General features: G+C 44.4%; 1 protein-coding gene across 1 annotated transcript in view; it reads left to right on the forward strand.

Moving 5' to 3' along the window:
- LOC120961545 (synaptic vesicle membrane protein VAT-1 homolog-like) overlaps positions 1 to 25,798 on the forward strand; it is a 68,050-nt gene that overhangs the window by 26,703 nt on the left and 15,549 nt on the right. The gene's annotated exons all lie outside the window — the stretch shown is intronic.

Genomic DNA, 25,798 nt, shown 5'->3' on the forward strand with positions numbered 1-25,798 from the left:
TAATGGGAAACGCTCAACCGTACCTTAACGATTGGAAAAAAACTCTAAAAACGCTTTTTTTTTGCTTGTTAAATGGAACCCATTTGACACTGACGAAAAATAAAATTGTAACGCAATTTACCGTTCACGGCTCTGTAACCCGTAGCACAAGTGGTAACGATCGACGGTAACACGCGCGCAAGCGGGAAGTCATTATTTCCGGTGATAAAGTCCATCTCGAGCCCCGGGTGATTTCATGGGTACAACTGAAAGCGAACAAAAAAAAAAATATTGAAGCTTTAGCCACGTTTATCATTTACCGGTGCATTATTTCGCTTCCAAGCGGCCTTCTGTGTGTGAATCATTGATTTAGAGACACCACCCGATATGATGCGCCAGCGTTGCTGAATGGTTGTATCTCGCTGCTTCACACCCCACAGGGTGTGTGTGTTTGTCGTGTTTGGCGTGTCGACGATGCAATTAGGCGTTGCAATATTTCGAGCGCAAGTGTGTGACTGCAACGGATTTCTTCGGTCCTCCAGGGTGAACTGCAAGCTAGCATAGCAGACCCACTTTATAGCCGCGACCGCAGATTGAGTAGCGACAAGCAAGTGCAGAGCAAACAATGCCCGCAAGTGCCTCCTATTGTGTTGCGGGAAGGAACATGTCTTTGCAATCCACCAAATAAATCAATGCAACTGCGGAGTGAGGAGTCGTTAAGGTATTGTGTAATTGAGAACGACAATCGACGGAGGGGGCAACGCGGTGCATACCGAATGCTATCGACGCAGCATTATCGAACGAGTGTCGCGTGCGATTGCTCATCAGCTCAGCTTGAGAAGCTGTCTATATTGTCATCGACAAGCGTTTTAATATTTCACTCATATGCAGGGCGTGCGCGAGCTTCGTTGAGCCTAGCAAGAATTATGGTGGCGACGTTCGGGTAGTAGACAAATGCGCACTTGGTTCCGGCGTTGGAATGTTAGGAATGTAGAACTCTTCCTTGTTTGTCAGCCAACGGTAAGGAATGTCGGTTGAAGAGCAGTTTAGGCGGTGGTTGATGATTAATTTAATATTGTGTTTTCGAGGTTTGTGCTATTTTTTTGACGCATGATTAACCTTAAGATACTCTAGAATCCAACTTCAACAATATTATGTATCCAACAAGAATTCCATGGAATGAAGAAGTAACTCTACTGTCATTAGCTAGAAAATCAACTTCCATAAGTTGCAATCCTTTTTTGCACATCACTTACAACGCAGACTGTGTTGTAGTACGGCCAAGGACGCGCCCTAATGGACCGTTACATCGCACGCATAATCAACACACCGCCCCCGGGAGTCTTCACGCTCCTCATCATGCTGTCCATCTTCCGAGAGCTTAGAAGTCGTCGGATCAGATTAGTGTCCGGTGCGCTACATGCAGCCTACTGGGTAAGCTTGCTCTGGGTACGCTTCCTTCTGCACAATGTGATGTCTGGGCAATGCTCTCCTCTTCCCCAGTCGGACACTGGATTAGTCTCGTCCCAAGACATTTGCTGGTGCCGTGACCAGGATTGACCGGCAAACTCTTCCCCGGGCGGGGACCGGCTTTGTGTATAATTGAATCAAATCAATCAATTATCACCGACCCGCGGCTCTGATATAGCGGCAGCTGAGATTGGATTACCATCATCATCATCGTCGTCACAGGGGTTTAGAGGCTGATGTATAGGGGATTAAAGTGTTCGTCTCGGGACAAGTGACGAAGCTTACGGCTGGGCGGCTCTGGTTCTCCTTTCTGATTACGTTTTGCTCTTGGTGTAAGGGTGTGACCTAGACCTTTGGGGATTTGTTTCGTTAATTGTTTCGTGTTTGTGTTTTTGAGTTCGTGTAAGAAACAAAGAAATGCCATGGAAAGTTTTTGCTGGCTTTGTTCTGCTTGTTGTACAATAGTTTGAGCGGGTACGGAGCGGCGGTTAGTTCGAAAAGCGATAAGCGCAAAGCGTAATCAAACATTCGTCATGCCCCCTCCTTCCATAGCCGTTGAGCGCGAATGATTCATGGTGGTTCTTGATAAGGAACTTACTCACGTTGTTGCACACACAAAAAATAGCTGCAACGCGTCAGCGGCAATGCACCATTAGCGAGATAAATATAACGTACAACGACCGCGCCACGCTACTGTTTAGAACCTTTCATTGAATGATTCTCGGAATGATCATGAATGAAATGCGACGCAATAGCGTTTTACGCTCAAGAGAGGTCCCAAGCCGCAGGAATTAGACAAATCTGGCATACTGAGCTGGAATGAGCGAGAAGCAACTCACTGAATGTGAGTTAAATCATTTAATCTATTAGACAGGCTAATCTCGACGAGTGATTTAACTCCCAATGCCGCCCTATAGCTCTGTCTGGGTAAATTAAATGATTATTGTGTTAAGTAAATTCTGCGAAAGTTTTATATAGATCAGTTACTTAGCTTTCTACAGCTACCAGTAGCTCCACCCTATGAATCAAACCCATCTGGAGTTCAGGAACTGTTTGAAAAGTTGAAGAATTATTCACATTTAACTCTCTACGTCGACTGATATCTGAATCACAGTGAATTAATCAATTCATGAGTTGAATAACTGTTTCAAAAGATAAGCCACGATGATTGTTTTAACTCTTGTCATTATAAATACTGACTAGCAAATCACCTAGAGTAGTTATGCATTCAGCTTATAGAAAATTGGTTGAATATTAAAATTATTCTAGTTCATTTGCTGTAAAACTGACGCTTTGACTTGAGTGGTTATGCTTGTGGTACATCAGCTTCAAATTTCAACGATGTTTTTGTTCCTCCTGCATCATTCTGCACCTCTCGGAGCATTATGAAGCCTCGGCGTACTTAGCCATTGGTGGATGCTTTGCTTTTCCAACAGCCACAAATCTCTCATCAGTTTCTGTGTGTTATTTGAGCCGGGTTTGCCGGGATCTCCTGCTCCCTTAGATCGTTCGTACCTCATCGATGGATCGTGCGGCAAACATGTGCTGTCCTTTTTATTGTGCCTGTGCCACCATTGCCGGGAGTGGATGACTATTTGTCAAACCATACTGGTGTGCCCTCACCGTTGTACGCTTCCGCGTCCTGAAATGCATCGCTCGGATGTGGGTATGGTTTGATTAATTGCCTATCACACAATTGATGGTAAACCACCACCGGCGTTTGGCGAACGGCACGCGGGGGCATTCGTTAGAGCCAAAAGCCTCCGAGCACAGGCGTCAGGGAGATGATACCCGCAGTGAGCTATCGGCTGGCCACAAATTTGTTATTAGTCAAAGTTCGGTCCCGCTTTTGCTGGTGGGCACTTCCTCTGCTTGTGATTCCTAGTTCCCCTTGTATGTTTCTTGTTCTTCCATTCTGTCCATCCTCATGTCCCGCTTTTCTCACCCTACACACCCTCCGGTTTTGGTGTGGCGTGAAAATCATTAACCGGATCTGCTTACCAGGCGGAACCAACCATTAGTGCGATTGTGTATGTTGTCCGGACGGAAACGATCGTGCTGCGAAGGAGATGACACTTCTTAATGCCCCTCCATATATATAGGCACGGGCAACAGAGTCTTCGGGTTGTTAGATGCCGCCTGCGTCCCCGGACCCCGGAGTGATAATGTTGATCCCGATGAGGAGGGATGATAATAAATAATCGTAATGATGATGGGCTGGTATGAGCTTTCCCGGTTCTTTCTCTTGTAGTAACTGGTAGGCACAGGATTGTGAATAGTTTGTGTGTGGTATGCTTCTTCCATTATGCAACAGTATCCGGAATCTGATTGGATCTTTTACTGTGTGTTCTATTCATTAATAATGTTTGTTCCTTGTTGAAGTTAGCGATATGTTTGGGAATTTTTAAAACTGACGACAAATATTGAATTTTTTAACCGGGAAACTTAGTTGTCTGAGTAATTTATTAGGTGTTGTAGGTATTATCATATAGTTAGGGATTTATGAGCTATGTATAATTGCGATTCATGTTGTTTCAGTTTCATATTTAACTATTAATGCCATATAGTTACATATTGTACTAAGATTTGTGATGAAGAAAATTGCAAAATTGATGCTTAGTCCGTCCATAGTCTTATCAGAACTTTCATTATCAGGCATTAATTAAATGGTTCGAAAGATTGTAGCAGCGAAAAAGAAGCAACTGTTGATACAACATTTTCTGCCAGCTCAACACAAGCGTTTAACAACCTCTAGTCGCGATAGACGAAACAATCTCCCAGCGCCAATGTGATGAGTCGTTAACTCATCGCTTTCGTTGTCCTAAGTTTGTTCCTTGCCAGTCTGGTGAAAAGGTTAAGGTTATCGTTTCGGCTCCTTCGCAAGCCTGTCATTTAAGATTAACTAATTGGTAGCCAATTTCAAGATGTTTTTGCTTTCTTTTTTAATAAGTTTGATTTATAAAACGAACGAAACGGATTAGAAAGGGGTACCGGCGTCGCCCTAAAACCTTATCGCGCAGTTGGTATGTGGTTCATTTCGAGGAGTTAATTGTGGTTTTTTTTTGCGTGGTGATATGGGTCATTAAAAAAATGTATTGCACATCGCTGTAGATTTTTTGTTCATGCTCTGCATTTGCCTACACCCCAATTTAGCCACAAAAGGGTTATGATTTATGTGCAATCTTTTTGAAAAGGTCGATTTTGCGAACTGCTGAACCCCTTCCTGCAACGGGGTTTGGCGCCTGGAGATTTAGGCCCTCTCCGAGGACTCTTCTCCAAAAATTGCGAAGTTGTTCTAATTGTTTTATCCTTCGCGGAACTTTAATGGGATTTTTTGTGGTTGGTATTTCGCGCATCCTATCGCTTTTATTTTGCGTGGATCTGGAAAGCGATTCAAAAAAAAAAAAGAGGGATAGCATAATATGTTATTGACCACACTTACTTTCTCCACGGTGATTTCTAGCTCTGCGCCCGCTAGGCATCATAAACTTCAGGAAAAAGGTGAGGTTAACAGTCGATTGTTTGTGCGGTCCTTTATTATTAGTTTTTGCGCTCCAGGAAATCCTTGTTTCAGAGCACGAGTTTCTCGTACCAAAGAACTTGTACTTGTCTTTGTGTTCGGTCTTTGAAGCAAAGCGACTGCGAACAGCACAGAAAATAACCCTCATGAAAAACACAACACACTTTGTCTGGGCTGGCAGAGTAATTTAATTATATCGATCTCTAGAGAGATTTCGGTCCGTTAACTCGAGTATTAGCCGACAACAGGGTGGTGGTGGTGTGAAGCTGTCGGCGTGTGTGTACGGTCGCCGCCCATTCGCTCTACCAATCGTCCGTGACCAACAGCCAGCGCGGAGGAATGGGGCTAACCTAGGGAGGCAGTCGAAGGGACAGAATTGGGAAAATTATTAGATTCTCACTCCAGACGTGATGGGTGTGTGAGGCAGGGGAAAAAATACATTAGGGTCAGGTTCAAGGCCAGTCTGGGTCTGAATCTGATAGGATATAGCATGTAAATTTTCCATTGCGGATGTCGCGCCCGGACGGAGCGAAGGTCTCTCGCAGTGGATACAGTGGTGCAAATATTTATAGCAGTAAGCAAGAAATCCCAGAAAAAAATACAAAGCACAAAATTGCTTTATGCGTGTTCAAATATTAAGGGTTTTCCTTTGGTGTAAGCTACCATGTATAGTGTGGGTCTGCTCCTCGAGCACGGCCACTGAATGGGAGATCAGCAAAACCCCGTTGCGAACGAGAATCCCAAAACGTGCCAGTGTGTTATGTCTAGCGCACCACATATGTCGCCCCAGCAATGATGTTGAACAATTTATTTGTCTCGGTATTTTGGTTGCTATTTTGCCTCTCCGTGTGTGCAACCTTTTTGGTGTGTGTGTGTGTGTGTGTGTTTGGGTCGTTTGATTTGCAGGACGCACGTACACACAGACCCCGAGGAATCCTTTTTGCGGTACAAGGGGAGGTGTCCCCTGCGCCCTCCCGAAAAGAGAACACAATTTTCCCCAACCAACCTATTCGGGGTCGAGTGTGTGTCGTACCTAATTTTCGCCCTTTGTTTTATTTGGGGGTAATCCTTTCGTGTGGTGTGTGTCGTCGTGGTGTTGGTGGTGGTGGAATGTGTTGATCTTATAATTCGGTCGATTGGGTTTGGAATGGAAAAGCGTATCCAAAAGCAATTTATTTGATGATTTGGGTGTGCGTGTCAGTATGTTGACCTTCCGTTGGGTGGGGAATGATGTACTATTTTGCTATTTCCATGTTGAATGTTGAGGTTATGAGAAGCATTTTTTTAATATGTTTGTTGTTATATTTTGAAACGAAAGAAGTGCATTTGAGTTATTCAACTTTGGATTTGGAAGGAGTGTAGCAGTATAAAGGGCTAATGGGCTAAAGTCCTCAGTTGGTTGGAAATAAAGAATACAATTCGAATTCGGTTGGATTCTGTGAGGGGATTTTAACGTGTGTCATAGTTTTTGATACGACAACCCCATATACTGATCGATTACTACGATATGTTGGTGAGGTTGGACTAAACGTAAGGTGTGCTTGAAGTCATCAAGGTCTTGTCAACTCTTGGTTAATGGCAGCTTTGAATTTTTCACTGTGGGCCAGTGGAATGTTCATCAAACTAGTCATATTTTCCACATCCAGAATTGACATTTCCGTTTTGTCCTATTGGATTTTGACATTTGCATTGTCTGATTCAATTTGCCAAATTCCTTATAGTGAAACTAGTTGGTTTTGTAAAATCCCTATCATTGGTTGTAATCACAATAGGCATCAAAACATGCCATTGCTAAATATCGGAGTCATTTAGGACTTATTCATAATTAGAACAGTTTAATTTGATTTTTGTTCTACTCTATATATTGTTATTTGTTGCTAAGATTAAACAAATTTTACTTTCTCTTTATATTGGGTTGAATACTGTCCACAAATGTTCCAAAATTGGCATCCAACTCCTAAAAGCTGAACCCCATGCCTAATGGTCAAGCTACATATGCATTATCAGATAATTTATTTTATCTAATTACTATTTTTATGTTCAAAAACGCGCTTCCCGCACCTGCACCAACCCTTTTTTCCCTCTTGGCGATGTACTTTCCCAACCCCTCGTGCCGCACATTACCGTTCCATGGCTCTTGGCTCTTGTAACACCGCAAAATTTTTCCCCTCGTTAGCGTTGTGTTACGCACGGAAAAGCGCACGAACCATCCGTGCAGCAGAGGAAAACGGTATGAAGGGTGGAAAAAAAGTGTTGGCGCTCTCTGGTGGAGAAATTTTGATAACTAATAACCAAACCAGCCAGCAGCTTCTGCAGTGTGAGGCATGGTGGCAGTGTAGGTAGCGGCTGTTTCGTTCGAGAGAGGTTAGTTTTCACTTTCCGTGTAGCCGCTGCCAAAGGGGGTTGATGAGGCTCGGCACAAAAAAAAAACCCGCCGTACTATATCGTCTCTGTTCGTGTGTGTGTATATTCGCCCCCGTTATTTGGGTTCGGCTCGTTCGCTTGGCGGGCTTGCGGTTTGCTTGCAACACAGAGAGAAATGTTGTGAAATCATCATCCTTCATCTTTTCAGTCCGCCAATCTGGCCGTGCGGAGCAAACGCGAGCGAAGAGGAGAAGCCGACTGATTGTAGTTGCGTTTCACTGCAATACCCCCGCCTCATCTCGCTGATAATAGCATCCCCCATAATCCTCTCTCCCTCTTCTCGGCAACAGACACAAAGTCCAACATTTTTCACGCTTCGCCATACAACAGCGTTTTTTCCGTTTTTCCGCTCTACAAATGTACAGCAGCAGCGCGCACGGAGTGGTACTGCAAAAACAAAACGGTGAGGAGAAGAGTACAGGTGGGGTAAATTGCGATGAGTTTTCGTTGTTTTTTTCGGTTCCAGTTTTTTTTCTCGTCTTCTTATTTGTTATGTGTTTTTTTTTTCAATTTTCTGCAATTTTTCGACACGAGTGTGTGAACGAGAGGAACAACGAAGCCGAGTTGGTGTGTTTTGGTGTGGTTTTGGCGTTGCAGCATTTTTGTTTGCTTACTCCTAAAGTAATGCGGGTTTTCCCTTCAACAGAGTCGAGCTTTTCCAATGCTAAGGGGAAGGTTTTGTATGCCTTTACGAGTGCGCTAGTAAATGGTGCACTATGACCGAGCGTTTAGAGGATGAAACCATCCAAACACGGGTGGAATTTAGACAACATTTAGAAGGCGAATTTGCTTCCCATCCCCCATTTTTGCTACGATTAAGAGCTTATCACAAAGAGTTCGAATTGACGGAAACAATATTGAATGAGAATGAATCATGAAATCAATAAATAGATACTATTTTTATTTGAAAACTATGGCAAATTAAATAAATATCTTCCAGATCTTTAAATGTTGATCCAAGCGGTAATTAATAATTCTCAAAATTAATCATCATCTTCTTAACCTATTTTCCAACCTATCTGCCGCTACCGATTAGTTTGTGATGGCTTTTAATAATCGGAAACCCTCCCTGAACGGAACCCACCCAAGAAAAGATAGAGAGCGGAAAACTCTAACGCGCCACCCTAGTGGGGCACTATACTATGATAACAAAATTAGATCATCATTAGTGAGCCTGTGTGTGTGTGTGCTCGCTGTGACGATCGGTGCGATAATTGGGCGAATCTTCGCGGCGAGAGGATGGTGTTAAAATTGGGCTTAACTAAATTATGCATTCCCATCTTCTCTCCTCCAGTGTGCCGAAAATTTGTAAGTCGAAGTAGCGAAGTTGTGCCGTGCCCCACCGGAAAGTTTTTGAGGAGTCCGCCACGGGGTTGTAAAACAAATCGAGCCACTTAGTGTGTGGCGGCTTAGGCTCGTCCCGCTCGAATGTGAATCACGTGCATCATTTTCTCCTCTAGCCACCGTCGTTAGATGATGAGTCGTTGTCATAATGTATTCTGTAAGCGCAGCGAGTAGGAAATTTCGCACGTACCGCACAAAGTGATTCAGCAGCCGGCAGTGTGTTTATTACCGGATGATTCAAATGTCACTGGAGGAGGAGGAGGAGGAGAAGGGTACTGTGTAATAAAATATAAAACGTCGGGGACGGTGGCGCCCATCGGATGACGGATTCAATTGGTTAATGATATTCTTTGAATAGAATCGGAAGTATTTGTCACCGTTTTGATGACCAACTCCAAAGCCGATGACACACCAGCTTATCAACAGTTGCCGATGAATACCGTCCGGAAGTTGATGAAACAATATTTTTGGTATGAGTTTGTGTTGATATGATACATATTGAACTATCGAAAAGAGTCATGCTTTAACCGTCATGTCCTCTTCAGAAATAGCTTAGACTCCACCAATCGTCCAGACAAGTCCTACTAATGTCCTTTGCCACCGAACGATGCTTATCTTTCCTTGGAAAAGATTTTGCTTTATGGCGGGCCTCCCTTTATGTTCACGTTTTTATCATTCCCAACCTTGGCACCGTTGATGACTTTCCGCTGTCGTGCCGGTATTGTCCTCGTGACGGATTAATACCAGTTGCGTCTCGAGTTGCCATTTGGGGCCGCCATATCGTCCTAATTCGAGGCATCCGTGATTGGCTGTGTTATTTGGCAGCATGTTTTCCTTTTTGGTCTGAAAAGATTCCTATTGTCCTCTGCAAAAACCGTACAGGACACTGGCTTTCTTATGGGTGAAATGTGATACCAGGAGAGCTTCTTTTTTTTTTTTTTTGGTTCGCCCTTGTTGCCAGTTCCATGAAAGCAAAAGCTGAAATGAAACATGTGGGAAAAGTTTTCTTCTATCCCTATCGCTCTTGGATCGCTCGTAGAAGAAAATACGAGTGGGGCCCCCACCTCCAGTGCTTGGTCTGATGTGCGTGTGCGATGTTTCGTGCATTATGTTCGGCTAAAAGAAAGTAGCGTGCCAGTGCATGTGTGTGTGTGCGTGTGTGTGTCTGCCGGGGTTTTCCACGTCAGTTTGCCGTAATTGGTTCGCCACGGTAATAAAGCTAATGCGATACAAGAACGCAATAATGCCGGAAGGATAGGTTTGCTCTCTGCGGTGTGGTGTGTCTCGCACCGAAAGGGGTAGTGGCTTGAGAGCGGACGAAAACATAACCTTTTGGTATTTAACTTTCCGACACACAGACAAACGTTGACAGGATGATGTGGTTGGTGGAGGCTCCGTTTTTGGTGGTGTTCGCGCTGACTTTGTTCGTTTTTATGATTCAAAACGTGTTCTGTGTCTTATGAGTGGTTGTGGCGATGGAACGGGCTGTGAAGACGTATTTTTGCAAAGCTACTATCTTTTTTGCTCTACTTGGAAATGGTGTCTCTAGCGAAAGGAAGCTTATCCCTTTCCACTTATGCTCAGCCATGGGTTATTACGGAAAAACTTAAATACAATACATATAATTCATTGCGGACTTAATCCTTCAGATAGCAATACTGCATAATGGGTCTTCTTAGGGCATAATAGCAAATTTTGAACATCGAGTAAAGTTTCTATTTTTCCTGTCTAAATTTAATAATTGAGATCATGGTGCATGGGTACTTGTTTGGAATACTTTTTAATGTAACATGTGAGTTATGAGTATCCAACCATAAAAATCCTGGTGAATTCCCCAAAATTGACTGTTTTTTGCTGATTCTATGACTATGACCACTATTGGAAGATGTCTCTATGCTATACCTAAAAAGACTAGAATATTGAAGTTTATGCAATATCCAAATGCTCTAATCTAAATGCTCTCATGTGGCCGATGTTGTTTGCCACTGGCATGCTTATTAAACGTGAACTTCCGACAGTTCAATCTTCTTGTGTTTTTTCTTCGGTTGCTTCTCTTATTGCTGTGCCTGTGATGATGTCCACAGCTAGCTGCTCCCATATATTCCCTGTGGAATTATCCCCCCTTGAGAGATGGGACGGAAATGGGCACGAATTGCTTTTGAACCGCATCGGTGTTTGGGTGACCAGGAGCGGAAATCTGTCATCGTCCAGATTACGCGAGGGGGCTAAAGGACGTGGGACTCTCCAATTGGTCCGGAAGTTGTGTCAAAATCATCGCGGGACCAAACAAAAAACGAAACGCGCCTGTAAGATGGGTAGAGGGGACGGGTGTTCTTGTGATAAGAAAAACCCTAACGTCCCGCGAGTGCTGATAGAAAGAGGGAGTTGCGGGATCGTGAAATCGAACACGTAATGAAAGCTGAAGTCAGGAGAAAAGGAGGAGCGCAATAGGAAGAAGTCGTCGGATCAGATGTTTAGTCCGCCAACGCACTTATTTCCCCTCTGGCCTGATGGAATGGGAAGGACAAAGAGACTAACTTTGTAAAAGCCGGACCACTTCTGGAAGGTGTCCGAGACTCGCTTCCGGGGCTAACTGGCGGACGTATGCTTTCTTTCACTTCCGCCGGATCTGTTAGTGTGTGAGTCGAACCTCTAGAGAAGGCTCTTCTTCTCCTTCTTCTCGGGTCAAACGTATTGCCCCTGAGAGTCGTCTGCGATTCCGGGCAGCAGCTACGGCAGCCGATAGAAAAATGGGAATAATTGAATTAAATTGATTTCTTCCATTGCTTTGGTTTCGTCGCATGTCCGAGATCCGGGTGGCAATAATGACATACCGCCAGGCACTCCTTTCTTCCCGTTGCATGTGTCCGCGATCTCTACAGACAATGGTTGTGTGTGTGTGTGTGTGTGTGTGGTGCATTACATTTCTTTCGGCAGATTGGATGTGGAAGCATTAGATGAAAGTGGGTAGGATTTTCCCTGTTGCGCTTCTGGGCTTCTGGGTAGCCAATGGGGGGAAAACAACTAAGCGCACAGTACGTTTCAATGGGATCTGCCGACCCGCGGGCCGTGCTGTGTTCTCCTTTTGAGCTAATAAATCTGAAGATTATATATCCGCCGGTTGGCAGTGACGGCGGCAGCCTCTGGTGTGTGTGCGCTTGCGCCCAACAAAGATGCTGGTGGTGGCGGAATACACTTTAAGCCGAGCTGAGGGACGAAAGGAAAGGCAAAGCGGTCGGCTCGCTGTTCGGATGGAATTAAAGAAATGCTTCAACACATCCCATTTGGGATCCCGCGCAAGTGCTTTTCCCTGCTGTATGTCATAACTGGTCTTTTCAAAGTGATCTTTTAGCATTGCACTAGATTCTGTCCGGGAAGGCACGATTGTGCTGCGCTCTTGAACTTCTCCACTCTATTGACTGGGTAATTCTTTTTTGCAAGCGTTTCATCGTCAGCAGCTGGATGTATAATTTCCAACCTTTATTCAATTTACGTCTGAAGAAGGCTACTAATGGTGCGCTAACAAAGATGTGACGGGCAAGAAGTCGTTGATACTATCGTGGACCTATTAGCGTGGGAATCGCTAATGTACGTTGTCGTTATATGGGGTTTGGTCCGAATGTCCAAAGGAACATATTTTATTCATGCTTTCTTTGTCAATAAATAAAACGGACTTATTAGGACTTTGTTAGCCTATCCAAATTTTGAAATATCTCTATAACAAAACTGAAAGATACTTAACAAAACTCGTTACAGATCTGAAGACGATATTGATTGCCCAATTTCGTGCAAAACGAGATAAATCGAGATTGCATTCTTATTGAATCCGGTTCGAAGGACTAAAATTTTCTTGTGTGCGGTGTGATGGTAATCAACGAAATGGCCTGAGGTGCATTTAATTTAGATCGATAGAGCGTCCATCAGACCAGTGAAAGATTCCGATAAAGGACTGCCTGTACATCCGCTATCGGTCCCAACAATCAACGCCAATCCCTAGATTTTGTAGAAAAAAAAATCTGAAACAGGCAAAAAGAAAGATTATATCCCACGCACACGAGACCCAAAATTTAGGATTTTTGTTTGGAAATATCCGTGGTCTTTGCGTATGTCTGTGTCCTTTTCTTGTTGGTTTTCTTCCTTCTCCCGCCTGTTCCGAAAGCAAGCTACGAAAAAAAAGGTTCTTCTCTGGAGGGTGAAGGTTAAATCCGCTTGTTTATGCCCTAAAACTCGTCCACACGACACCTACGGTGGGCCCATCCTGAGATGCAAGATAACGTGACACGGCGCGGCGGGATTGTGTTGTGCCGTCTTCGTGTGTCTGGGTAATCGGGGCGATCGTGCCATCGAATGTGAAGCAATGCCGACAAGAAAATAAGCATTTTAGCCCCTTCGGGGGTTCATTGGTGGAACCAGATTCGAACCAGATAGGTTGAAAAGGATGCATAACACTAACACACACAAAAAAACAAAATAGAAAGGAAAGAGAAACTAATCCCCAACATCTAATCCTTCACATGGGCCCATTCGTTTGAAATATCCGGTCAAGTAGAGGAGGGACAAAAACAGGGCAATGTTTCTGAGCTCGTGTGAACTCCATCTTCGTCCACGTCCTGGTGTGGACGTGCGCGTGGGAGTTAGCGTTTTTGACGCAGACCTCGCTGGTAATTATTCCTCTCAGACTCTGTCAGTGCTGGTGTTTCAACTCTTGGTTCTGTCTAATGCTTCTGCAGCAACAAGTAGAATTAATGTGTCCAGTAACTTAGGATGCGAAGGCGTCGTCGGCTGCTCTACCGTCATGTTGAGCCACCGAACGTGTGCTGGATTATTTTCCCAATTTCATCCCCATTGCTGCAATGATGCGTGTGACAGAGCGAACAGTAGCGTGAAGTCGGATATATACACGCCACATTCCGCAGACGGCCAAAATGCGTACGTTTCCGTCTGAGATTTTTTTTTCCAGTTCGCCAATGTCAAGAGTGGCCCGAACGAACAAGGACGACGAATGTGCAGAAAAAGAGCAGATGGGCAAAAAGGGCCAACATTTGCGATGGGTTTACGCTTTTCATGGTAGTTCCGCCTGATTTGACCGTAACACGCGGGTCTGTATCCGATTTATCTGGATGAATTTTATAGGTATTTTATGCATCGGTACATGTCTCCTCGATTTGTGGCGTGGCTGACGGTCGTGCGAGAAATAATGTTTATTTTTGACCGCTTTTTTCCTTTCTTATGTTCTGAAACCCCAACCGTCGGGCATTACCTCTCGACCATCATCGTTATCATGAACCATTTTCGATGTGTGTTGCTCGCGCTGCCGCAACCAATTTCGTGAAAAATGTGATTATTCGTCTGCCGCCTTCAGGTGTGTTCGGAATGTGCTATTTCTGACTCTGGCAAGATAAGAAAGATAAATAGCCTATGATACGCACACTATGGTTTTTGGGTGTGCTGTTTGAACCGTGTGAGGGGCAAGGCTTCTCGCGTCCGCGAGAATATGGTTGATGTTTGTTTAGGACGTTAAAGAGGATTACGACAGTTCTACTGGTTTTCGGGTTATTTTCTTTCGGGCAGATGCAGATGGACGGTTGATGGATTTATGACCATAATGGCGCATTGATATATTTTTGCACGTTTTATTTTCGTGGAATGATATTTTTGCACGTTTTATTAAATTGAATATCCCCGGATATTAGAAAATATATACAAGGAAACCACTTCAATCGCGTACGTTGTCGCAGCATTGTCCACGTGTGGAATAATGCGATAATGATGAGTTTAGGTGTAGCTATAGTTCCGTAGAATGTATTATTATTTTTGGAGAATCGCATTGGTGCTAACGTTCGTGTGGACATTTTAATATGAAATAGGATTACATATTGTTACATCACTCCACGCAAGGGATATTCATGTTTACCTTTTAGTGCGAAATTAAATTCTTCGCTCACATGTTTGAACTTCCGCGGGGATGATTTTATTCTACGGAAGTGACATTATATCGCTTTACAGAAATTACGCAACCTTGTTGGAACTTCTCGCTACCGTGGATGGAATGGTTGGTATTTCGTGATGAAATTTTGCTCTTTAAGATGTTGCTTACATAAGGCACCTTTGCGTTACATGCATGACGGACCACGTAGCACGCTGAAGCTTCCTGTATTGTAAGAAGTTGGTGCTCAAGTAAAGCCAACGAAGAAAAGCCCTTCGTCCTTAACATTGTGCGTGGTGCCATGTGCGTGTCTCGAGTGTGGCGTTTTTGGTAGATGGGCAACCACATAAATCATAATGATGATGATGATGATGCGGACGTTTACGATGACATCCTGATGGCATCCACAACACTGCGGGATACGAGCTCTGGCGATAATAGGTGTCTTAGCTCATCACTCTGAGCATCGTACTCTACGGATTCTGGCTTTAAATATCAAACACGTTTCACAAAAACGTGACAAATCGAGCGTACGGGGTTAGTGCGTAGGCAGGACATAATCAAGATGCTCCCCTGCGCTGTGAATGGCAAGGAAGCTCCATTCTGGCCCAGCCCTTCAATAATAACACTTTTTTGCACGCAATTTTAATGTTCCCGTACCTCGGGAAAACCACACATATGCGGCGCAGCGACGGCCCTGTGGTTGCTGATGGGTTTCCGTTCCGAGCCTACCTCCCCCCCCAAGCGTTATCGGGATGAAGTCATCCGTCTGTGAATATTTAACGCACGTAATCGATTTTTTCCTCTTGAACAGACAATTGCCAGCTGGGTTTTCGAGGTTTTGTGATTTTTTCTCCCTCCCGCTCATGGGCTATGTTTTTTTGATGGTAATCTTTTCATATCAGAATGTGTGTCTAACTCCGAAAGAAGGGGATACACAGAAAGTGGTGAATTTTTTTCTCATTTCATTGAATTGTGCTTCCAACATTTGGTGAACGCCTTTTCTCATATGTATTATATTGAAGTTGCTCCCCCAAAGATTCCTGCTCACATGCTTTACAAATCAAATATTTGATTAGTCAACACGGCTGGTTTTTTTGGTATGTCGTCATGTGGCGTACGCGGATCTATTGGCACCGCTGATTAAATGTGACACGACACAGAAATGATGGATTAAAGAATGGGAGAATTGAGGAAGAACTCACGTGGGCATTAGTATCGAAAATTGCAAAAATGCCATCAAAGCTACTAACGAAGATACGGGAAACTTCGCCTATTGTTAAGGGATAAAATAATGGTCCTTCGAACCCGATATCTCGAAAAAAGTGGAAAAAGTCCTTTTTCCACAATTACATGTCTCTAATACCTCATTTCTTTTTACAATATCATTAGGGTCTCATGCTCACAATAATTCCTTCCATTACTTAAAACCATTTTCTAATTATGTTTTCTTTTTCTTTCCTTTTAGGTAAGTTTTCCCCAACGGCAAACTATTTTCAGTTGGATATATGAGCAAACCCATCAAGGACCGATGTAACTAAAAACCTGTGCAAGCTTCGAACGCACTGGAACGGAACGGAACGAGCAAACACAGTAAAAAGGACCTTCCAACAAACGTCAAGGTGAACGCGTCACGCGTCGGCAATGCCTATGTGACCGCTAGTGATGGTGTCCTGAGTGTGAAATGTCGAGGCACTTTGTTGAACCCTCAAACGCCGCTCTCCTTCGCCACTGTACGACCCGGGAACCATTTCAGCTGTCAAAAGGTCACTGCCCTCACATTTGTGCTATGTGTGGGTAGGAGAAGAGCGAGAGCGAACACACAGCGGGACCCCCTAGGGCATGTTTCTTTGTTTGCTCGCGGAACCAGCACCGGTAATAGGATGTTTGCGTTTCAAATGGGAATTTAAATGGAAAAAGGACATTCGGCTGCGTCCAGGTGTTGCTGCCGGCGCGGGGTTGCTTGTTTTTGGGCGAACCAATTAGATGCGGGAGGGAGGGTATATTTTATATTTTTCTAAGGACATCAGGTCACGAGGGTGGTAGCAAATAGGGGTTGCTGCGGACGTGTTGAATTAGACGCGGTTCAGGTTGATGTGGATTTTTTTTTATGATTGAAGGACACAAATGTTGAAATCATTTATTAATCGATCAAAGGCTATTGAGTTGCGTATTAATAATTACGGATTCCGAGAACTGTTTAATGATCGAATTGGGCAGGGGAAATTGTTTTTGATAACAAATCAAAAGGGCTAAACGCATCAAATTAAATTTGAGCATTTTCTGCTAAAAGTATTACATTTAAATTTAGATTCGCATGTTATCCTACTACTTTTCTTGGCAACATTTTCTTTGGACTAAACTTATCAAACCAATGCAGAAAACTATTTCTAACGTCCTTCAAAAAACATTACTTGCCAAGTCGTTACTTCTCAAAGTCAGCGCGTATCCTTGTCAAAAGCTATAAGCCTTCCAAACACGGCAGACATTCACGACCTTTCCAAAGAAGCAAACGAAAGACAGAAGAACGGAGCAACCGTCCCCAGAGATATGCTGTTGAGACGTTTTCCTGCCGAGCCAGTGTTCGCAGGACATTTTACCGACGTCTCCAGTTTTACACTCCCCATCCGAACAGCGGCGAATCGCCACCCCGTTACAAAAGGGTTGTCAAACGAGCAATGTCCGTGTGGCGCACGGGACCGGAAAAAAGCTGACAAAAGCTATAAACTCCATTTGTGGCGAATTTTGTCTGCACAGGGCAGAGCCGGCCAGTGCGACGGGCTATGATGCTACGGGCGGAAATGATTTTTGCTACGTTTTCTTCTTCTGGTCCTTGGTTCCGAAAGGATTTGAAGTGTATGGAGGAGGTAGAAATTGCGGGGTTGGTAGAAAACATCTAGCAAGTGCAGACGTTTGCCGGGAAGATTGTTTCTTGCCCAGCGCGCGCGTTGCGACGCTGCTGGGCGGGAGGAGTCTCGTGTTATGGTAAGAATTATACCCCTGGTTGTGTGTGTGTGTGTGTGTGTATGGGAAAAGGAAAAAGGGAGGCTAGTTGTCTGTGAAGCGCAGTCTGCAAAAGTGAAATGACTTTTGGCCGTATCCTTTGCGTCTCGGGTTTCGCTATCGATCCGTTTTGGGGCGGCAATTACGGCCAAAGGAAGACTTTAAAGCGAGTCCGTCACACAACTGTGTTCCTCCAAAATACAGAGTGTCTGGTGAGAACAAATTCGTCTCCCAGGAAGGCTGAAATAGTTTCACAGGTTCGCTTGTGAATGTAGTCCGCGTTGGGGAAAGAAAGTCTCTCATGCTGCATATCTTTGCAGCATTGGAAAACATTGGATCCCTATTTTTGCTTCATGCATTGCAGGCACATCTGTAAAACCTTCCAGCTCGACACAGTTTAGTTCCATTTCTCCAAACATTACCCAGTGGGGAAAGGCGATTTCGTAGCACGAGCTCTCAGACTTCTTCCTGGTAGCCCGGATATCATACTGTGATACCCAACTGCTCGCAAAACGATCTAGTACAACTTTCCTAACATTGTTGTTTAGATGTAATTTAACGTCGCCTGCAAAACGATTGCGAGAACACACCACCGCAACACAATGGTCCCTACCCCGAGACCGTACCCGCAAACTATAGCCTAGTTCAAAAGGAACGCGAACGCTTTGGATGTGCCGCGAACCTCGCTCTTTAGCTCTTTAGTTGCCGCTGCGCGACTAGTTTGTTGACGATGGGGAGGTAGCGAGCCGCCCGTTCTTCCCCCCCTGCTGGGTGTGTTCGCTTCCCGATTTAACCCCCGGAGTGTGTGTGTGTGTGTGGGGGCCCCGCAACGTCCATCGGAAGCATGGCATTCGCGGTGTCGTGTAAGTAGCCGCCCGAACCAGCAGAAGCAGCTGCAGGATTTCCGGACCGATGCGTCCCGGGGAACGCTGAACGCGCATTAATGATGTTTACTTGGTAATTTTAAAGCACTTTTTATTGGCCGGGTGAAATGCGCTGCTCTTTTGGCTCTCTAATGCTCGCGCGTCCGCGACGTGGTGAACTCTGGAGGCAACATTTTCGCCATCGAGACGCGTTTAAAGGAGGATGCGTGTGCAAGGTGTTGGGGAGAGTTTTTGGACCGTGTGTTCCAATGGGATATGGTGCACATTGCTCCAGGGAGACGCGATTATGATGTTGACTTGTCCGTAAATCCCCAGCCGGAGACGTGTCTTCTCCTTCGAGCGCTGAATACAATGCCCCGGGAGTTGTGCGGGTGTCGGTTGAGGTTTTTTTTGTTGCGCTGAACGCATTGTCAGTGCGTTTAATGTATTCTGTTTATAGCCGAATAGTAGGGAGGGTGGATAGTTTTGTTTGCTGAACGCAAGAATGCAATGTGTACGTCATTAAATCCTCCCGGTCCAGATGCAAACATACGTGTGTGTACGCGGGCAACAATGTTACGGTCGCTCGAAAGCGTATTTCCTGCACAATGTACGGATCGAGTCGCGTTGGCAAATGTTAGGTTTGGGGTTTAACTGAAGGCTTAAAGTAATAACGGTATTCAATGTGAATTTTATCATTTTTAAATGTTTTGTTCAGTTTTGTAATGTCTTCTGGTACATTTGACACTTTGATGTAGGTACACTATACAAAATGGCAATTTATTCACATGATATCACACAACTATCCTAAACAATTGTGCCATAAGGCATCAGAGCTAGAATATGTTATATTGTTGCACTTTGGAAGTTCATAATAATCATTGGGACATCATCGGGGACTATTAAAAGTTAGGAACTTTTATTAAAGTTTAACATTTAACAGCTTGGTAATGTGTTAAGCTTGATTTCAATATTCCTAAATGCCTAAATAACAAAAAAAAATCAACTATAAAAAGTATTTATAACACACGAATCGGACAGGATGTTTGAATTGTATATTTAATTTACAACCACTTCGTACCAGGTACGGATGTTACCCATTAAAATACTTCATGGAAAATCGACGACCTGCTCCTCCTTGCTCAGCGGACTTGGGTGTCAAAATAACAAACAAAACCAACCCAAGGTCAATAAAGTCACCACAGTGTGAGACGTGGAGGACGTAACAGTAGCGAATTTCTCAGTATTTTGGAAGTGTTCCGAGCACTCGCTACTGTTCGTATGATACCGGCACCACACAAAAAAAAAAAAAAAAACACATATTTTGGAGTTAGAGGGCAGATAATAAAAGTAAACCTTAACCTCCAGCCGGTGTGGTTTTCCTTGTTTTTCTCGCCTGAGGATGCTGTCTGGCAGACGCGCCCCGGTACATGGGATGATTGCTGTGTGCGTAAATTTGCACCGTGTATCCTGATTCTGATCCTTGCCGCTGGTTCCACGAAGAGCTTCAACCACCGTTCGCTGGCCGGCTGCTACGCCGGCAATGAATTTGTTAGCAGTGGTTTAGTGTGCGCAAAGCGAGCAATCGTTCGAAATGAAGTAAGATAGAATTTTATGTCGTTTAGGCCTTCAGAAAGCGGGGTGGGTGTATCGCATGATGCACAAAAAAGAAGAGCAGGAATGAACAATAAAGTTGAGAAACCGAGAGGATGAGAGCGCCACCTTTGCGGACTTAATCGGGAGCTGCTCCCAGCTAGGCCAGAGGAGGGTGGGGAAGATAAGGTGAGGGACAGAAAAGTGTTAAGGAAAAATTAATGAGACCATTCCGGGAGTCGTCGTCGTCGGGGTGGAATTGAAATGCGAGAACATAAAGCGAGAAAAGCCCATAAAACCCGGTGCGGAGCGAAAATTCAACCGGCACACGAACGCGCCCGCCGCCCGGGGTGTGTAGGCTGGAACATAAAACATGACAGTATGGTACCGGGAAACCCCGGGGGTAACTAGCAGCAGTCGGTGAAGACACAATGCTGCTTCAAAGCTGCACAGGTTCGTTAGATATTTAACTAACCGATAGAGGGCGTCTGTGTGTGCGTTATGGCTCAAAGTTTTTTGGTGGATGTGCCGGTCGATCGAGGTGTTTTATGTTTTCCTGTTGGTTTCGTCCGCATTTGAGACGTCAGGGTGGAAGCTATTTTATTTTATGCTGGAAGTGCTCTATTAATGAATACTTATAAAATCGTGATTAGAACTTAAAAAGCAAGAACAGATTCTAAAAACAAAAGGCCTGTTGAAAAGTCCTACTTCTGAAGAACTCTTGGACTATTTTAATGCCTACAGAGTTTAAAATGAACATTTTATCAATGTTCATGTTCAATTTTTTTCTTTCTCTTACTCTGCTACCTTGTTATTCAGCATAACTGATTGGACATCACGAATAATCGTACCATCATTAAATTTTTGAATAAACATTTGCGAACTTGCCTCTGCCATCCGAAAAGTGTGCTCTTCAAACAATGAGCGCAATCAGGCACAGGCTGACAAAACAAAACAGCGAGCAAAAAGCACACGGCGACTCCCTGCTCACGGTACAATATTTATAATTCATTTTTCATTCCGTTGTCCCCTGTCCCCTCTTCCTGTCTGGGAAAATATAACTCCTTTGCGCTGCTACTTGCAGCGAGGAAATACCCATGCAGAAGAGAACCCGTAATCCGGGCGGGTAGCTAGCAACGTGTGTTAAAGTCGTCCTGATGATTGTATCTTGCAATCAGGAGGACGGTTTCAGTCCGTCCGTGCTCCAACCTCCAGCGCGCTCCACCGTTACTCCCGTGGGAAATGCATCCATCCGAATGCACTTGCCGTGAACCGTGAAACCGTAGCGCGCTCACTCTACCTCTAGCGTTCGTCATCTACGGGAAGGATACGGTGTCTCGAGGACTCGAAGGAAGCGAAAAATCGACAGCGAAAAATTGCACAGCTTCCGGGCTGCTGATCTTTCTCTCTCCCCTCCCCTTCTATTTCTCGCTGTATCGGAGGTCGTGTCTAGCGTCGTTGCGAGAAATAATTGAGTGTAGACTGTGTGTCTGCCGGCACAGATCTCTCGAAATTAAAGATGTCTATCGGAGGAGTGGCTGGGAATGTCGTTGACAAGTACTGCACTTCCTTCCGAACTGCTGGAACGTTGAACTCTGTGCATCCTGGCGGTGGATCAGGCTTCAACTCGTTTCAATATAATCCTTCTCTTCCAGGTACGAAACAGTGCTCTCGTATTCAGCAATAAACTCGAACGAAATCGATGCTCCGTTCGGGCTCATTCGTTGTTTAAATTGAATGAAGTTTTGCACTCCAGTTAGCATAAAAAACCTGCTTTAAGCGATTGGTTAAGAGTATTGCTAGTTGCTGCTAGAACACAACGTTCTGTTGAACGGACAAACAATAGAATGGAACAAGTTTAGATAAAGTGAAGGATGCAATCTTCTCACTCATCATCTCATCATCTTCGTTCTGGCCGATTGATTGAATCGTTTTACCTCAACTTGGTAATTGAAGTGCTTCTCTCATGAACTAACTGCATAGATACACAAGATACACAGTAAGTATCGTATGCAAATACTTCAACTCGTGCAAGTATCAATTAGTTAATTAATCATTAGTTGACCGCCTCCCCATACACAGACGACAGAGGAGCATAATTGAGCGAAACTCTCAAACGGAGCGATATGTCTCTCGGTTTGTGTTCAATATTCATAGTGCCTCGTTTTTCGCTCTGTGTGTACCTCCCAAGATGCAACCCAATTGATGGAGAATTGATCATGGTACATCGTTTATTATTATTATGATGCGTGCCAACCCAACCCCACCGCATCAATATAGCGTCTGCTTGGGCAATGATTCATCAATAATAAGACACATGACCACTCTTTTGCTTGTACCCGCGGTGCAACATTGTAGCGCAGTTCTTAAACGGCATGAACTGAAGCGGAAGTTATTGACAGGTTCGCTTCCTTTGCAAATGTCTGTACAAGTGTTGCAATCGCAGTTGTTGTAGCAGCATTAAAAGCGTATAAAAGAGTATAAGAGGTCAGCAAATGTACGCGTTTGACGTTGATTGGGAATTGGGTTGAGAAAAGAGTTGTTACCATAACACTGCTACCGGTTGTGGGGTTGTGTGGGTTGATGGAAACTTATTGAAAAAGGAAAAACAGAATGCATTCTTTCTTCGATTCAAATGACAGCAGTATGGAACATGGTCTGTCAGCTCAAAAGTCGTTGGGAGATAACATAGTTAAGGAGGAGAGAATATTATTTTCATATTTCAAAGGCAAACTCACCTCCTCCCGTCGTTCAGTTTTCTCTCGTCGAAGTCTGTAGAACCGAAGATTTCGCATTTTTTTAGTAATATATTTTTGCGCATATCAGCAGCCATTTTTCTTCCTAGACACCACCCAGCCCTCGTGTGTTCGATATTCCTCGATTTTTGTTTCATTCAAGGGAGGATGTTTCGTTCTACATTGTTTTTTATACTGTCGAATACTCTGATACACTTTGTTCTTCCTCAGCCAGGTCCATGTTTGATGGAATAGAATTGGCAATATTTGTTTCTACAGTCACGCCTCATCCCGCGTTTATTTCCTTTTTGCTTTGCCTCGAGCAAGGAAATATCCTGTTTAGGTACTATTCGAACTCCTCCGCGCCGCAAACTTCGATCACTGATTGAAGGGTCGTCAAAAGGATCGTGGTGTGAGTGCAATGTAAACTTCCGCAATAGATCTACTACCACCCACAAGTCTTCACGCCCTGTCAGAAGAGCTTCATCTCATATCCCACCCGCAGGAGTTGAAGTTATCTTATTCCATCTTATGATGTGTTCCGCACCAGCACCGCGCCTCATTGACTGGTTGTGGCTAGGAATAACGAGCGTGAGGATTTTCGAGTGGATTCTACGGACTCTCTGGAGGTATTGCTCCCCGGTATCATTTCCCGCGGGATTTACCTTGTTTGGGAATCAATCAAACCCAATTCTCGACGTAGGGTTAGAAGTGTCAATAGACTCACAGCACACAACACGATAACAAGTCGGAGGGTTAAATTTACGGGGCTTGTGTGTTGTTATTTTACGACCAGTTAGGGCAAGATATTGGTTGTGTGTGAAGTAGAGCGTTACTGTTCGGTTAGACCAACTGATGTTTGGAGATGATATTATTGACTTATTGCACATGCTTTAGGTCCTAAAATTTGCTACCTTTTATGAAGAATGTATACTGCCACATCGCAAGAAATGGGAATGAAAATAGAACATCAAAGTGTGATCCTTTTAGTAATTGATTATTGCATTCTACAAAAAAAGGCAATATCATTAATTCGAAAAGTTTTCGCATTAAGGTTTTATCAGACTTCCAAATAAGTTTGTAGAAAAAAAAACCTAAATAATCTTCGCCGGGATGAGATTCGGTTTTGCGTAGGCAATGCATGGTTAATGGACTTTCCCTCTTTCCCTCTTAGTCGTCTGTCTGTTTAAAAAGTACGTGCTTTTTCGCTAATTGCACTTTCTTTCTTACCCCTCAATATGTTCACTTCCGGTTGCTGGTCCCGAGAGTACCTGTCCATTGGGCTAAAGGCTCCATTTTCCACCTAAAAGAAGTGCCTTTGCCCTCTGGTGCCCTTTTTGCAGGTGGAAAAGGAAAAGAAAAACGATACTTTCGAGAAGTGGGAAAATTGTCCTTCGCCGTTTTGTACCGTGCCGGTGTGTCTCTTCCTTGCCTGTCCCTACTTTCCTCTGCTTTGGGATAACATCTTACGCGGTTTTCTTGCGTCCCCTTGCTGCTCATTTGGGATAGTAACTTCCGTTCGTTGAATGTTCGCCGCTCCCTCGCCTAGCAACAAATGTTCCTTGCGCTAATTAACAGCACTCTGTGTGTGTGTGTGTGTGTGTGTGTGTGTGTGTGTGTGTGTGTGCGTTGCTCTTATATTGGGTGAAAGAAAATTAATTAAAAACTCTCTTCTTTTTTTATACTAAAAACGATCCAACTGCTGGGGAGACACAGGCTCTCCCGCTCCACAGGAGCACCTTCTACAGGGGGGCTTCCCTTTTTGTGACAAATTATCTGCTGGCAATGGAGGTTTCCCCACCATTATTCGTCCCTCAATGCGCGCCGCGAGACAACCGTTCGCGGTGGAGGAAAAACGTCATCGAAAGAGATAAAAGTTTTGCCCTAACAATGCCTAGCGACACCGTAAACGTTCAAATAATGGAGCCCCCCCCATCCTATTAGGCCCCTTCTTCTTGCTGTGTGCGTTGACGCGGCCACTTCCTTGCGTGTCACATTGTGTGACACCGTGACACAAAGTGGGGGAAGAGTGTAGTAGTAGTCGTGCCTAGGAGCCGCGCACTTTTATTACACGTTTTATGACGCCACACTCCTCCAGTCGGTCGGTGAAGAAGCGACCCACAAGAGGCTCGGCGTGTGCGGCGTCTGCATATCTTGTTGAGTCAAATTTTACGAGCGCTTATTCCTCATCCTTCGCGTCACCCGTAACTGTCAGGGAGGTTTTGTTTTGGGAGGCCCAAACACCCATTTCCATTCGAAATTTGCGTCGGGAGTAATCCGCTTCCGGCTACCAGAAAACGCAAGTCGGCTCCACCGATGCCGACGACGACCACCTGTAACTTCCGGCTGGATAATCCTCCCTTCTTTGGGGGTTGGGACGAGTTTTCCTCTGTTTCTGTGTGGCTGTGTGTGCAGTGTGTTTATTTTTATAGCTTTCCCAATTGTGTCATAAAAATCGTGCGCGCCCTCTACCGTCGTCATTGTATTCACCTCCCCACCCCCCGGGGAAATGGAAGTGGGAAAGTCTGCCCTTGTGTCTTCCGCTAGACGCCGGCATGGAATGAATTTTCCATTCCGGTTCGAAGCCTCGATGGATCAACTAACTTTAATGGGGATATAGATTTTTTCTGCTTCTTTCGCTTGCCACGGCGAATGTCGTAACTATTGATGAGGTCTAGATTTGCTGCAAACAGATCGAATGCTGGAATGCGCTCTTGTGGAAGACGAGAGGGAATTGATAACGATTATAGTTGTTGTTTCGCCGCATCCTCAATGGCACACACCGTGGAGGGGGAGCAATAATGGAAGTAGTTGTCGTCGAGATTGTTTGGCAAATGATTATTGCGAGGAACTATCAGCGTTGGAAGATTATGGCTAGCTTATTGTTATTAAATCGTTTTAGAAAAAAAATTGGTAAAAATTGAAGTTTGTATTATCTGGC

This window comes from Anopheles coluzzii, chromosome 2, assembly GCF_943734685.1.
Source record: "Anopheles coluzzii chromosome 2, AcolN3, whole genome shotgun sequence".
In the NCBI taxonomy this organism is placed as follows: Eukaryota; Metazoa; Arthropoda; class Insecta; order Diptera; family Culicidae; genus Anopheles; species Anopheles coluzzii.